The 16,648-nt window shown below is 36.3% G+C and overlaps 1 protein-coding gene across 1 annotated transcript in view; it reads left to right on the forward strand.

Moving 5' to 3' along the window:
* The window catches only part of CACNA1C (calcium voltage-gated channel subunit alpha1 C), a 1,013,247-nt gene that overhangs the window by 63,410 nt on the left and 933,189 nt on the right, over positions 1-16,648 (forward strand). The window lies entirely within an intron of this gene.

The following is a 16,648-nucleotide window of genomic DNA, read 5'->3' on the forward strand; positions in this document are numbered from 1 at the left end:
CCATATTGTTTTCCAAATTTCCCAGCAGTTTTTGTCAAATAGTGGATTCATGTCCCAAAAGTTGGGCTCTTTGGGTTTATCATACACTGTCTTGCTGACATCATTAACCCCAAGTCTATTCCACTGATCCTCCCTTCTATCTCTTAGCCAGTACCATATTGATTTAATGACTGCTGCTTTATAGTATAGTTTGATATCTGGTACTGCTAGGCCCCCTTCCTTCACATTTTTTTTCTAAAAACAATTTTTTGCAATTGTTTTCTGACATGTGATTTAGATTCTCTCTGTCCTCCCTGAGGAGGTAAGTGGTCTGTTATAGTTTATAGCAGTACTTTCATAACAACTTGCATTTGTGGTTCCTACTATGTGCCAGGCACTATATAATTTATATTTACTATTATTATTTATCAGTATAAGCTAAGAAACAGCTTGTTTTATTTGGGATATTTCACAAGAATTTGGCTGATGTCACAAGCAACCAAACTGGGTCATCTGTCTTAATGAATACTAACCAATTCTTTTGGATAGAAAAATTAGTTTAATTTGGTTGACCAGGACATAAGAATAGAGAGGATTAGACTTGGAATTTTGTAATCATGATGTAAATAATACTTGAGATGCAAATAGGAATAGTACTTTCGTGGTAAGCCAAAATATGTTGAATTTTTTCCTTCACCATGCTTCATTTCCTACTTCGTATCCTTAGACACACATATACACACACAACTTTAATCTGAGAAATAAAGTGGCCATAAATCTACAGTCTTTGAAGATACATTCCTATCCTTCCCAATGCTAAATATTAGTTTAACATTGGCAATGTTAAGCATTGCCTAATGGGAAAATGAAGTGTGTCTTACAACTTCCATTTGCTGGATTGAGTTGCTACTAAATAATGCTAAGGGAAAAAGTGGAATACTGAAGTTGAATGACGTGCTTAAGATGACAAAGCTTGGAACTAGAATTTGTGAGGTCAATAGTTCAATAGACTAATATTTAATTTGCTGATCAAATTTATTTTATTCTTTATATTTGTATTCCCAGGGACTAGTATGGTGCCTGACCTACAATATGCATTTAACAAATATGTGTTGATCGATTGATTAATTCAGTGATAGAATCAGATAATCTCATAGTTGCAGAAGGAGACGTAAAAGGTCATCCAGTTCAATTCCATTTTCCCCAAATGGTTGCTTGGTTTCTTTAGGAACATCCTTAGTCATGGGAATTCACTACTTATTTCATATCTCAAATGCCCTATCAACATCTCAAAATGTCCAAAGCAAAAGTCATTATCTTTCTCCTTGAGCCCTCTCTTTTTCTGCATCACTTTATTGCCAGTAAAGACACCACAACCATTTTAATTCTCCAGGTTTGAACCTTTGGTTGTCTTTGAGTATTCTCATTCACCCCGTAGTTCCAAAGAGTTATCAAATCCTATCATTTCTGCCTTCAGAACGGCTCTTGTATATGCTCCCTTCTTTCTACTTCCCTACTTGGTTCAGGCCTTCATCACTTCACAAGTGGAATATTTCAATAGCTCTCTGGTTAGTCTCCCAGTTGCAGGTCTCTTCCGATACCAATTCATCTTTTGTTCAGCTGCCAAAATGATTTTCCTAAAGTATGGGTTTTACCATGTCATCCTCAAACTCTCTAGAATCAGATTTTCGGCATTTAAGGCTCTGATTCCTTACAACTTTTCCTCTCTTTTTGGACTTCACTCCCCCTTGTAATTTTTCTGTGCAGAAGTTATCAAGTGTTTGAGCTTTTTTCTTGGTCTTCTTGTTTATTTCTTGATTGGCCTTGATTGGCATCATTATGTTTTATCTGCCAGAAGGCTGAGTAAGGCAATCTGATTCTCTTTGTATGGAGTTAGGGAACAGTTTTGTTGCCTGAGGCTACCTTGTGTGTCTCTTGGTTTCTCTGGGCACCCTCCTGGGGTCTCTGGTATAGCTGTTTTCAGGGTTGAGCCTCTGTGTTCCTAGCCAGCTGTCCAGAGCTTGGGACTTGACCCATGCTTGCTCCTCCACCTGAGATTTTCCCCTGAGTCTGAGCGTGCTGGGCACTGCTGCTGCCTCTCTCAGTCCCACTCCCGTGTCCAAGGTCTGAGTTTTCTCCAGCCACCTGGGATCTCAGGTCTTGCTGTTTTCAGGGGCAAGCTCCTGGTAGTGCCAGCTAGCTGCCTAGGGGCTAGATTTTGTGTCCCTGCTCACTCTAACTCTGGAGCACAGCCTCTGACTCTGGAACTGGGGGTGGGGTGGGGGAGGGTTGATTCGCTCACGTTTTGATGGGAGCTATTACACCCCTCCCCCTTATGGCATGGAAGTGCCCAAATCCCACATACCTTCGATACTGCGCCCTATTGTGGGGTCCCTTCTTCATCTGGATTTTGTTTTCTTGTCCTTTGGATATACTCTATATCCATTGGTAAGGAGAGAAAGTCGCCCTCCTCTACTCTGCCACCATCTTAACCCAGAAGTCCCCCCCTTATAATTTTTAACCCAACTATACCATCCTATTTTCTGTTCCTTAGATGTAACACTCCACTTCCTGTCTCCATATCTTTGTACTGACTGTGCTCTATGCCTGAATTCTCTCCACCTCCATTCCTTTGAATATAAACAACTTGAGAGGTTAGGACTGTTTTTAATTTTCTTTGTTTGGTACAGTGACATAATACTCATTCAGTAAATGCTTTTGGATTGATGCAGTACATTCCATTTTGTAACAGCTGCAATTATTAGTCAATTCTTCCTTATATTAAACAGAAACTCAACTCCCTACAACACCTATCTGTAGACCTTGGTTCTTCCCTTTGGAGCAAGTAAAAACCCTCTTCTATATTTCATCACTTCAAATATTTGAAGATATTTATCATGTCCTCTAGGTGGTGCAGTGGATAAAATGCCAAGACTGAAGTCGGGGAAGACTTCTCTTCATGAGTTCAAAGCTGACCTCAAGCACTTGCTGTATAACCCTGGGGCAAGTTACTTAACCCTGTTTGCCTCAGTTTCTTCATCTGTAAAATGAGCTGGAGAAGGAAATGTTAAACCACTCTAGTATCTTTGACAAGAAAATCTCAAATGGGATTATGAAGAATTAGAAATGGCTGAAACAACTTAACAATAGCAAATCACATCTTTTCCTTAAGTTTCGTTTTAGAAAAACAGAGTAGTTCCCCCTTTAACTGTTCTGTGTGATATGCTTTCCAGTCTCCTCATCACCTTGTTCTCCCTCTTATGAATGTGGTCCAACTTGCCAATATGTAATGCTAAGAACTGAACACTCTATATATGGTATCACCAGGACAGAATACAGTGGGACTATTTTCTACCTTGTTCTGGGTACTCTATTTCTGAGTGCAGCTCAAGATTATATTTGCATTTGTCAGTCATTTGACACTATTAATTTGTGCTGAGTCTAAACCTAACTGAAATCTCTAACATTTATTTTACATAAACTTTGACCCTTAATTTTGTTTTACATTTATAATATGAAATGTACTCTTCAATATGTTCCATGAACTTTGTGCTAGAGGAATTTTTGGTGTATGTGAATAGAACACAATAAACACAGTAGGATATTTTTTCCTATATGTTTCACTCAATTATATAAAGATGAAATTGTAATCTTTTTTGGAAAATAGACATGGAAAATCTGCCTGTTACCTATTCATATTTTTATCAAGGATACATCCCAGCACAAGTATATGCTATTCTCATAAGGGTTTTAAAGAGAAGGGAAAGTAGGCATGTTATCTCAGTTGCTTTTTAGAAGGTACTAATACTATTTGTGGTCTTTTTTTACTTTTTAGAATCTTTGAGTGCTTTTTAATCTTTTTAGCTCTTTGAGTGAACATTGCTTAATCCCCGAGTTCCTTTAAATTTGTGTGATGTCACGTGGGTCTTTTTGGATGTGTTTGGTCCAGTCCAGTTGATCTCCCAGATTTCATCTTCTTATTTGGCATTACTCTTTCTTCAACTATTATGCAGAGTTCTAAAATGTTAAGTTCTGAGATGTTAAGTGTGACATCTACTGTCATAGATGATGGAAAAAAAAGATTATTAGAGAAACACTATTGAATCTATCCAATTAAACAGTGATGCGTTTATCTTTTTGAAAGTTTTGTTGTTGAGTTATTTCAGTCATATCTAGTTCTTTATGGCCCCATTTGGGAATTTCTTGGCAAAGATACTGGAATGGTTTGCCACTTTCTTCTCCATATAATTTTACATTTAAGTGACTTGCCCAGAGATACATAGTAAGTACAGTGAGGCTAGATTTGAGCTCAGGTCCTGACTCTTTAACCACTGCTCCATCTAGCTGCTCCTTTTTTCAAATTTAACCTACACAGTAAAAGCTCATGAAATGAGAAAGCTTCGTTGTTGGGTCTCATGTCCCACTTTCTTTAGATTCTACAGGAGTTTTTACGTCCTCATTTTCTTACATTATATTCCTCTATAATATTTTCCAACTGAGTTTAGATTTTGAATCAGTGTTGTTCTTGCATCTCCTGTCTTTCAGCTTAACTTGAAGATCGTTTGATGGCTGACCTGATTTCTGAGCTTTTTTTGGCTGCCTTATTATGGCAAATACAGTATTTTATCCTTTTTTCTTTTTTTAAAAGGTTTATTGATGCCATGTGTCCTTTATACAACAGTGGTTTTCCTCTATACTCCCAACCATTTTCTTTGTAACTAAGAAAAACAATTTATTAAACCTGGTTGATACAGAGACTGCATCTATCAATGTATGCTACATCCAGCATCCATAGCACTTGCCCCTTCCTGAGAAGTGGGCTGTATGTTTCATTATCAAGAAAATTACTTTACAGTGACTCTAATTAATTAAACTTCTTTAATAAATAAGTAATGAATGAACTTTTTATATTTGTAAGGGGAATGAAAGCCTTTGCCATGATGGGGAGGGGGACAAATGGGGAACAAATGATCTCATTTGATTCTACAACAACTCTGCCAGATAGATGCTATTATTATCTTCACTTTACAGTTGAGGGAACCAAGGCAGATAGAGATTAAGTGACTTTCCCAGAGTCACACAGCTAGGAATTGTCTGAGACCACATTTGAACTCAATTCTTCCTGATTCTAGGCCCAGTGCTTTATCTACTGGGCAACCTGGGTGCTCTGCTGGCATGTTTTTAATCCTTTCTGGAGATTTGAAGTTTCAACTTCATTCGCATAACTGGGCTCTACTTACAGAGAGGGGACTTGAAAGACAAGGGAAAGGGGGTACAAATGTTTATCCTCAATGTAAAAGAGACTTAATGGCAGGTACCAACCGTGTGAAGAGGTTCTAAGACAGAAAAAAAGTGAATAAAATTCATTACCCCTAACTCATCCAGGACTAAATGCTTTAAAGTTGAGTGAATTAGAGAAATTTCAGAGCTGTCTGCATAGCCCTTTTATGTTCTAGAAGATAGAAACCATGGGGTTGTTTTATAACAGAGCTCCACCATGTCCTGTATTATCTCAGTCTCAGAAATAATAACACCTCTCTGAGCAAGAAGCAGTGGATGACAGCTGAGAATTCCAAAGCATAGCAACCGAGGATGAGGCAGAACTATGTAGACTTTGGAAGGAAGAATTTCTAGCTGTAGAAGTTGTATAAGTGAGAGGGCACTGAGTCTGAAATTCTTCTCTTACCTTGTAGGGTAAGTTTTTCTAGGGAGTCATTTACTTGCTCACACATACATGAGTCTGTGAGAGATTTTACGTATTTTTCCAGGGTGGGGGCTTGTGGAGAAACTTCAAATAGCAATGTGATTGATTTCAGATTTGCCTGGGATACCATTTACACTTTTATCTATTTTCTATTGGTGAGGAACCCATTAAATTGAGCTAAATTTGGCTAGAATGAAGAAGGAAATTTCTTTACTCTGTTCTTCAGTAGGTCCCAGTGTAGGAAGCATTTCTTTTAACACAGTCTATAAGTAACTACTGTCCAGTTCATCGACTCAGTTCTTAATTTTGATCCTACATTTGAGGCCAGCATACATCTGGCCTAAAATATTTGTCATAGCTAATAGGAATTGGAGAGCTTGGTTATGGCGTCTTTGTTTTGTTTTGTTTTAGGTTAATTTTTTGGTTACATTTTGAATTATGAGTTCTGTCTCTCCCTCCCTCCCAACCTATACCAGAGAAGGCCAACACTGGATATAGATATATTTGTAAAACCATAAAATACATACTTCCATGAATCAGTTCTTTTTCTGGAGGTGAATAGCCTTTTTCTTCATGGTCTTTTGTAGTTCAGTTGAATATTCATATTACTCAGAATAAGCTGTCATTCAATTTTTCTTTGAATAATATTGCTGTTCTTGTATGCAACAGTCTTTTAGATCTGCTCATTTCACTCTTCATTATTTCCTGTAAGTCTTTCCATCTTTTTTTTTTTTTTTTTAATCAACCTGTTAGGGGCAACTAGGTGGCTCAATGGATTAAGATCCAGGTCTATATTTCAGAGACCTGAGGTTCAAATTTGACTTCAGACTCTTCCTAGCTCTGTGATCCTGAGCAAGTAACTTAACCCACATTGTCTAGCCCTTACTGCTCTTCTGTCTTGGAGCTGATACTTAGAATCAATTTTAGGACAGAAGGTAAGGGTTAAAAATTTTTTTTTAATAAAATCAACTTTTTAATAAATTACAATCATATACCACAATTTATTCAGCCATTTGCCAGTTGATGGGCATTCCCTCAATCTCCAGTTCTTGACACAACAAAGAATGATGCTATAATTTTTTAAAAATTTAATTGTTTTATCCACAATTACATGTAAAAACAACTTTCAACATTTTTCAAAGTATATTGAACCTGAAATTCTCTCTCTCTCACCCTCCCCAACTCCTCCCCTCCTTGAGATAGTAATCTCATAGATTTTGCATGTATAGTCATGTAAAACATTTTTCAATATTAATCCTTTTATGGAAGGAAATGTGAACAAAAAAATTGAGAAAGAAAATGAAAAAAGTTTACTGTGGTCTGAATTCAAAATCCATCAGTTCTTTTTCTCTGGAAGTAGATGGATTTTTTTTTAACATGAGACCTTTGAAATTGTTTTGGATCATTATATTGCTGAGAATAGCTAGGTTATTCACAGTTGTTGATTGTATAGTATTCCTGTCACTGTGTACAATATTCTCCTGGTTCTGCTAATTTTACTCTGCTTTAATTTGTGTAAGTTTTTCCAGATTTTTTGAGCTTCTTCTGCTTGTCATTTCTTAGCTTTCTTAGCATTCACTTCAGCTCAATAGTGTTCCATCACAATCATATACTATAACTTACTCAACCATTACCCAGTTGATGAGTATTCCCTCATTTTCCAATTCTTTGCATCCACAAAGAGACCTACTTTAAATATTCTTGTACATATAAGTCCTTTACTTTTTTGTTTTTTATTTCTTTGGGATACAAATCTAGTAATTATACTGTTGAATCAAAGGGTGTGCATGGTTTCATAGACCTTTGGGCATAGATCAAAATTTCTCTCTAGAATGATTGAATCAGTTCAAACTCACCCAACAGTGCATTCTAGTCGCAATTTCCCTCATCTCCTCCAAATTTTGTCACTTTGCTTTCCTGTTATAATAACCAATCTGATAGGTGTGGGGTGGTACCTCAGAGTTGTTTTAATTTGCATTTCTCTAACTAAGAGTGATTTAGAGCATTTTTGCATGACTAAAGGGAACTTTAATTGCTTTGAGAATTGCTTACTTATATCCTTTAACCATTTATAAATAGGGGAATGAATTGTATTATATATTTGATTGATTTCTCTATGCATTTGAGAAACGAAGCCCTTTTTAGAGAGACTTGTAAAAAATATGTGCACCATTATTCTTTCTATGTATTTCTCTATCCTATTTCCCCCTGTTTTGTTCCTGACCACCACCTCAACCAATTTGCTGTGTTTTTATCAGCCCCACACTGCTTCTCTTATTACCTTCCCCTCTTGCTTTCCTATGGGGTAAGATATATTTCTATACTCTATTGATTGTGTATGTTCTTCCCTCATTGGGCCAATTCTGATGAGAATAAGGTTCACTTGCTCTTCTCCTCTCCTCTTCCATCTACCCTTCTACTGTGAATGCTCTTTTATGCCTCAATAGTTTTCTTACATTCAGTTTCATTAATCTCACCTTAATTTTTAGGATTTCCAATTTGATTTTTAATTGGAGTTTTAAAATTTGTTTTTTTCTAATTGTTTTGAATGCATTTAGAATCCACTGATTTGTTCTTTCTCTTTTTTATTGATGTATAAATTTTCCTCTGATTACTGCTTTTACTCATGAGTTTTAGTATATTGTCTCATCATTCTCTTTAATGAAATTATTGTTTCTATGATTGTTCTTTAACTCACTCATTCTTTAAGATGAGGTTATTAAGTCTCCAATTAGTTTAAATCTGTTTTATGTTGTCCTTTATTAAATGTAATTTTCATTGCACAATGATCTGAAAAGGAGTTATTTAATCTGCTTTTCTGCATTTAACTACAACATTTTTATGCCTTAATATATGTTCAGTTTTTGTAAAGTTACCACATACAGCTGAGAAAATGGTGTATTATTTTCTATTTCCATTCAGTGCTCTCCAAATATTAATCATATTTAGCCTATCTCAGATTCTATTCATTTCCCTGACTTCTTATTTATATTTTGGTTAGATTTATCTAGTTCTAAGAGGAAAAGATTGAAATTTTCCACTATTATAGTTTTGCTATCTATTTCCACCTGTAATTCATTTACCTTTTCCTTTATAAATTTGGATGCTCTAGCACTTGGTACTTACTTGTTTAGTATTAACATTACTTCATTTTCAATGGTATCATTTAACAAATGAAATTTCTCTTTATCTCTTTTAATTAAATCTATTTAGCTTTAACTTTGTCTGAGATCATGAATGTTATCCTTGCTTTTTTTTTTTTTTTACATTGGCTGAAGCATAATAAAATCTACTCCAACACTTAATTTTACTTTATGTGTGTCTCATTTTTTAAATGTTTCCTGTAAGCAACATGAGGTTTAGTTCTGATTTTTTTATCCATCTTGTTATCCATTTCTGTTTTATGGGTGAGTCCCCTCTATCTTGTTTTTCCTTAATGTTTATCCTACTCTCTTTTTACTCAGTTCCTTTTGACCACTGCCTCTCTAATCCATTCACCTTTCTAAGAATCTCTCCCTTCTCTTTCTCCTTTGTCCTCTTCTTTCTTAACCCATACACCCTTTTAAGTGCCTCCCTCTTATCATAACCCTTTGTTCTATATCTGACCATATGTATATGTTATTACCTCTTTAACCCAGTTCTAAGGAGAATAAGGTTTCCACACTATCTACCCTTAATTCCCTGCACTGTAACAGTTCTTCCATTCACTTCTCTTTTGTTTGAATTAATTTGCTCCATTTTACTTTTCCCTACACAATTTTACTTTTTTAGGATCATCCCATCATATTCAACTCAATCCCAAGCCTTCTATCTATATATACTCTTTCAAACTATCTTAGAAATGATAACATTCTTAACAGTTACAAATGTTTTTCCTTATAAGAAGAAAACAGCTTAACCTGACTAAATCTCTTATTGGTCTTTCAGGTGTGCCTTCTATATTTCTTCTGATTTTTGTAAATAAAATTTTATGTTCAGTTCTGGTCTTTTTCTAAGACTATGTGAAAGTTCTTTAATTAATCAAATATCAATTTTCCTCCTGTGAAAGAATTATACTCAGTTTTCCTGAATAGGTTATTCTTGGTTGCAAATCTAGGTCCTTTGCTCTTCAGAATATCATATTAATTGCCCTTTGTTCTTTTAATGTAAAAGCTGTTAAATCTTGTGTTATTCTTATTAGAATAGTTCTTTATAGTTCTAATAGAAGAGTTCCTTAATATTTATATTGTGCCTTTCTAGTAACTCATAGTATTTTCTTCTTGACCTGATCTTTGGAACCTAGCTACAATGTTCCTATGAAGTTTCATCTCGGAGTCATTTTCAAGTAGTGATTAATGAGCTTTTAAATTTTCTATCTTACTTTCTACTTCTAAAACTTCAGGACAATTTTCTTTAAAAATTTCTTTTTTGGGGGAGAAAGCCTTCTTTTTTATTTTATTTTTCATTTTTCAATGAAAAAAATTAAAAATATGTTTCCATGTTTATGATTCATTTTCTTTCCCTCTCTTCTCCCCCACCCCTACCCCAGAGTCTACAAGCAAATCCACTGGGTTATACAAATATTATAATACTTATTTTCATATTATTCATTTTTCCAATAGAGCAATCTTTTAAAACCAAAACCCCAAATCATATGCCCATATAAACAAGTGATGAGTCATTTGTTTTTCCTTCTGTGTTTCTACTCCCACAGTTCTTTCTCTCGATGAGGATAGTATTCTTTCTCATAAGTCCCTCAGAATTGTCCTGGATCATTGTATTGCTACAAGTAGTAAAGTCCATTATATTCTTTAATAATTTCTTGAAACATAGTGTCTAGACTTATGAAAAAAATCATAACTTTCTGGTAGCCCAACGTTCTTATATTCTTTCTCCTTGATCTGTGTTTTTCAAGTCAGTTGTTTTTCTAATGAGATATTATACATTCTCTTCTTTTTTTATTCTTCTGATTTTGCATTATTATTTCTTGATGTCTTATAAAGCTGATAGCTTTACTTCATCCAATTCTAATTTTTAAGGAGTTATTTTCTTCTTTGAGGTTGTGAATTTCTTTCTAATTGATTAACTTTCTTTTCATAATTTTCTTGATTTTTTTGTATTCCTCTTGATTTTCCTAATTTTTTCTTAACTTCTTTTATTCAATTTTCAAGATCCTTCTAAAGATCTTCCAAGAACTCTTTTTAGGCTTGTGACCATTTTACATTTTTCTTTGAAGCTTTTCAAGTAGCTGTTTTGATTTCACTGTCTTTTTTCTGAGTTTGAACCCTGATCTCCATCACCATGTTGCTGTCTATGGTTATATTCTTTCTATGTCGCTTACTCATTTTTAAATGTCCTCTCTCTTGGCTATTTATAATCTAGAGTCAGACTTTGCTCCTAGGGTTTGGAGGATAATGTCTCAAACTTCAAGGTTTTTGTGCAATTCTTTTCTGAGTTCTATTTGGGAGGCTTTGACCTTTTAGTTCTTCTAATGTTCTATAGTCCAGCACCAGATGTGGTCACTGTTCTTCAAGTTCATTCCCCTGAGTTGTGACCAGAGCCCCAAGCACTATTGACACTTGTTGTAGTCCCTCTGGTGGCCACAAATGTCAGCTTACTCCTCTGTTCTATAGTTGAAACCACAACCAGCATGGCCCTGCCTCTTTATGACCACATTCATTGGAGCGTACTTGTTTCCAGCCATAGCCAGAACCTTGTCTGGTCAGCAGGTCTGGGCCCTGCTTCCTGGCACACCCCCTCTTCCCCATATGTGGGGTGACATTTCCCAAAGCTGAATCTGCCATCAATACAACTGCTCCCAGGGCTTGTTATTTGTTGACTGGGCAGTATTTGCACTTTTCTCGCCAGACCATCACCCTATGAGGTCAGATCTTTCCTATCATTCTCCCAAGTTGCCTTGGACAGAACTACTATTTTACCCTGAGTTTTACTTATTTCTGCTACTCCAAAATTCAATTTGAGGTCTTTTTAAAAGTTATTTTTGGGAGAATTTGGGAGAGTCAAATAATTTCCTGCCTTATTCTACCATCTTTCCATAATTCCCTGTGTCAACATGTTGAAGGAAGAATAGGTCTCCAGACATTTATCCCTACCTGTTATAAAGAGCACAGGAATTATTGGGAGTGTGGGATAAATTCCACTAATAGGATAAGTTTAGAGCTCCTAAAGAGCCAGAGATGTAGCCTGCTGGGTACAGTGGTAGAGGGAGTAAGTAGATAAAAAAGCACTGCATGCTTCACTGTTCCCTGGCTATTGTTAATTGTTATTGAAAGGCTGACTGCTAAATTAATTGGAATGAGACTGAATGAGACCTAGATAACCATGCATGTGCAGAAGTCACAGGATCAATTGTTGGTAGTCAAAAGTGAGGCAGAGGATATTGGGAGTAGCTTTGTGTCCTGATCCTAATTCAATTTTATTGGCCTAGGTAATTAAAACTTTTTAAGACGAGATTAGGGAGGAGGAGTCCAGTCCCTGGGGTAGGGATAACTCCCCCTCTGCTACTTCTTCCCATTAATCTTGACTCTAGCACAGTGGTTCCCAAATTTTTTTGGCCTACTACCCCCTTTCCAGAAAAAGTATTACTTAGCCCCCTGGAAATTAAAATTTTTAAAATTTTAATAGCAATTAAAAGGAAAGATAAATGCACCAGTGGCCATCACCACTTTCCTGGATCACTGAAGCACCCACCAGGGGGCGGTAGTGCCCACTTTGGGAATCACTGCTCTAGCACCACACTCTGTCAAGATTGGCAATAGAAGGCTATATTTGCATAGGGTGAGACTCCTTACTATTAAACAGACGCAGGTGCTGACATCCTAGGTGGCCCTCCTTAAGTAAATAAGGAGATAGGAAGCCTTGCTTGGATGGAAGTTATGGATCTAGTCATTAAAACATACAATAGATAGCAGGGAGATTGACAGTTAAAACTTTGGCAACCTGGTTAGGAAATGCTAGGAGAAGAAAGAAGAATGTTGGCACCCATTCCTTCTCTACTTCCATCAACTTTCTTAAAGTCTGATGTTATGAAATTTAAAACCTTTAAGAATTGAGCCAAGCTCCTTAATTCCATTTAATTTTTACCATTGGATCAAATAGGTGTGACAGTCTTTTGGGTAGTAGATTTAAGGTAAGGTGACCTTTCTTGGGTTAGACATGAAATCCTTAAGGAGGTGAAGTATTTTGGGGATTCACCAGATAGGGAAAAACCCACTTTTTGGATAAAAGTGGGAGGATAATGGGCAGTACATGCCTTCATCATAAACAAAAATCATACTGAATATATAGTTGAGATAGATTTGATGAGTTTGGAGCAGCACTGGTTGGAAATATTGGTTGGTTAGACTTGCTCAGTATAGTGATAAAAAATTTTCAGAAACCCCTTAATTTCCCCAAATTGTTCTTCATTGTTAGCATCAAGCAGTGCTATATCACTTGGATCATTGCTGAAATTTCTATCCTCAAAGTGGATATGAACTTCAATAGAGTGGGAAGGGCTGAAGACTATTTTAAGTCCAGGCTTATGTCAGCACGATTCATGAAAATGTCTTAGATCTCTCTGAGGGTGACTGTCCATATTAAGAACTTACTCCATCACTTCCTTTAGATGATTTAGACATTTTTGTTCTCTTTGGTGTTTAGTTTGCATAGGCTTCACCATTCTGATGAGCTATCACTTTTTTCTTCACTATGCTTAGCCTGGTTTGGGGAGTTCTGGGGATAGTCTTCTTGGTGGGCTGGGCTTTGCCCTGCCCCATAATGACTTGTGGAGTTATAGTATAAAAGGTAATATAATAGGCCATCATTTGCATGGATTCTTGGGTTATTGCTGTGGCTTCATTAGGTGGTTGAGAGTCTGGAAGCTCAATCTTTATACAACCAAAGGGATCCCACTGTTTGGGGGCATGATTAATAGGAGAAGTTTTCTAATGTTGCTCACCTTCTGTAGTTTATGGGCCATGTCAGTGCTAACCAAAACCTGGTTTTATCTCAGCTGAATGGAATAACATTGTGGACAAACTCCTCCCTTATGCCCTTACTGCCATTAGTTTCTTTGGACAAGGGCCTTCTTTAACCTTTAACATCATGCTGAATTGGGCTAAATTCCATAACATCATTTGATGTTTTCATTTGGTTTCAGGCAACGGCAGGTCTCAATGAGAGCTAGAATGGACTTTGCAAAGACTAGTTTCATTTGTTAGCTTCTTCACAAAAAGAACTGACTTCTTTCTATTTCCCGTTAATCACTGTCAGTTCCCTAAAAAGGGTGAATTTTCAGCCAAGTGTCTTTTTAATTTCAGCCATGGAAACAAAGATATTGATGGTGAAGGTATATAATACTGTTCACCAATATTTGAGGACAACTTAACATTTTTTTTTCATCCTTAATTTGGTTTTGTCGGGAGCCATGGAACTGATACTGAAAACAGGATGTAGATACCATATCCCTGAGAGAAATGAGGAACATTCTTCTCAATTCCTGAATGGTTTGGGAAGCCAGTTTTGAAAGCAAAAGTCTTTGCTGTGGAGAGGGGGGATAGTGAACCTCAAATATATGGGAACAGATAATTTTGCATGAGCTGGGTAAGAGAGAAGTTAAGTGAAAGGTAAGGGAAGATGTTGATCAAATAGGAAGTGGGATCTCAATGGAATCTTGGAAATCTTCACACTAGGATAAGAAAGTATCATTTCATAAAACCAAGAATGAATGTTTCCATGAGGGAGTGGTGGTAACTGAGGAATGGGGAAATAAAGAATGGTGACAAAACAAGGAGAAAGGAAGTATCATCTCAGGCCAAGGAATGAAATATAAGCAAGTAAGTATAATGCTTTTAGCTTCTCTTATCAGATAGAATTTTATGTTTATTTTGAAGCAAAGACACATTTAAGATGTGGCCTTTTGGACTCTGGTTTTTATCCTCTGAAATTTTTTTTTCCAATTAGCTTTTTATTGTCCTGGAACCTTCTGACCCTCTTATTACCTTAGTGGTACCACATCTTTTCTAACTTATGTATAAGATTATATTTTTGTCTATTATTTCTTTTTAAATTTGTTTACTTGGCAGAGAGAGTATCATCACTCAGAAGTTTCCTGTATCAGAAAAATGGCAGATACAGACTCTATTCTTTTTGTTTAGAGTGTGCCCAATATACTCTTCTCCTTGGATGTTTATTTGTCAATACCTAAAACCTGGTTCCCAGTCATTTACAAGTAATCATAAAAAATGGTGTCATTCCTGACGTGGACATACTAAGACTGAGACCAGTGGGCCTTTAGGAGACTAATGAGATTCCGTTACTTGAAGTGTATGTACTCCACGATTTGAAGTATATATACAAACCTTAGTCATGGAAAGTCAGAATAGGGAATACACTAAAGCCTGCTTTTTTGGTAAATACTAAATAAACTAGTATTTTGAAGAGAGTATCTTTTCGGACCTGACAAACTTCTACACAAACTATTGTATTGACTTGTGTACATCCCTATGATCAAAGAGCTGAAGAACTGTTTCTATAGCTTGCTCAATATTTATATTTATTAAGAGAAGGTTGTTTTTTTTTAAACTATATCACTGTCAAAACCTCTGCAAATCCTTGGATTAGGGGGCAGTGAATACCTTATTTAAAAATGGTCTTTCCCTTGGCTACTTCCAAAATTTATTGTTTGTCTTTAGGAATGTTCAATTTAATCACTATATATTTTGGAGTTTGGTGTGTGTGTGTGTGTGTGTGTGTGTGTGTGTGTGTGTGTGTGTGTGTTTTGCTGATGATCTTTGGACTTTTTTTTTTTAAACCCTTACTTTCCATCTTAGAATCAATACTGTGTATTGGTTCTAAAGCAGAAGAGTGGTAAGGGCTAGGCAATAGGGGCTAAGTGATTTGCCCAGGGTCACACAGCTAGGACGTGTCTGAGGGCAGATTTGAACCTAAGACCTCCTGTCTCTGGGCCTGGCTCTCAATTCACTGAGCTACCCAGCTGCCCCCGATCTTTGGACTTTTCAATACAAACTTTGCTGTCTATATTCAGAAATTCAATTTTCATGTATTAATGTCTTCATTAGGGTATTCATATTTTTTGTTGTGTCATGCCCCCTTTTTTTAAAGCTTACCTTCTGCCTTAGAATCAATAATAACTATTGGTTCCAAGGCAGAAGAGCAGTAAGGAGTAGGCAACTGGGATTAAATGACTTGTTCAGGGTCACACAGCTAGGTATCATGTCCTTTTGGGTGGCCTTTGGGGCTTAAGTTATCTGTAAATCCTGTCTTCCAAGTCATTTGTATTGGGCTGCATAGAAATCATGCTTACTTACATTTTTTTTGCCTTTGACTTCCTTTCTCCAAATTTTCTTCCACTTCAACATTTTTGAGTTTGAAATCTGTTATGCCTCCTTTCATTTCTTTAAAGATATTCTTAATTGTGGTTCCCCTCCCTTCTATGGATTCCATTTCTGTTTTGAATCATCTGTAGTTTTCTGTTGCTGGTCCATGCTCTTGGGAGCCCACAAAATTCTGTTTTTCATCAGATATGATTCACTTTCCTTCATATTTATTAAAGAGAGCTTTGTATTCTTTGAAGCACTGATAATTCTTCCAGTTTTAAAATCATCACTATAAATTTATCTGCTTGTAATTTAGACTTTTATGGAAATGTTTTTTTTGGAGATATCTCAGGTATTTTATCCTCTTTCTATATTTTATATTATTCACTTTCTGACTGTTTCCTCCATACTGGGAGTTAGAACCTCAAAGTTGGGCTACCTGGCTGCCTCAGCTTCTAGACTTTGCAGGCCTAAGTCCATGCCCTGAGTATTCTTTGGAGGGATAGAAGTGTCATCAGGTGGGTTTCAGTCACCTTTTTTTTCAAGCTCAGTAGAATTACCTACACTAGCCCTCCATCTAATTACTTTTCTTTTCCTCCTTTGTTTCATGGAGCTGGCCAGCATCAGGTGCTTCTTGTCAGTAAAG

Source organism: Gracilinanus agilis, chromosome 5, assembly GCF_016433145.1.
Source record: "Gracilinanus agilis isolate LMUSP501 chromosome 5, AgileGrace, whole genome shotgun sequence".
NCBI classification, from domain to species: domain Eukaryota; kingdom Metazoa; phylum Chordata; class Mammalia; order Didelphimorphia; family Didelphidae; genus Gracilinanus; species Gracilinanus agilis.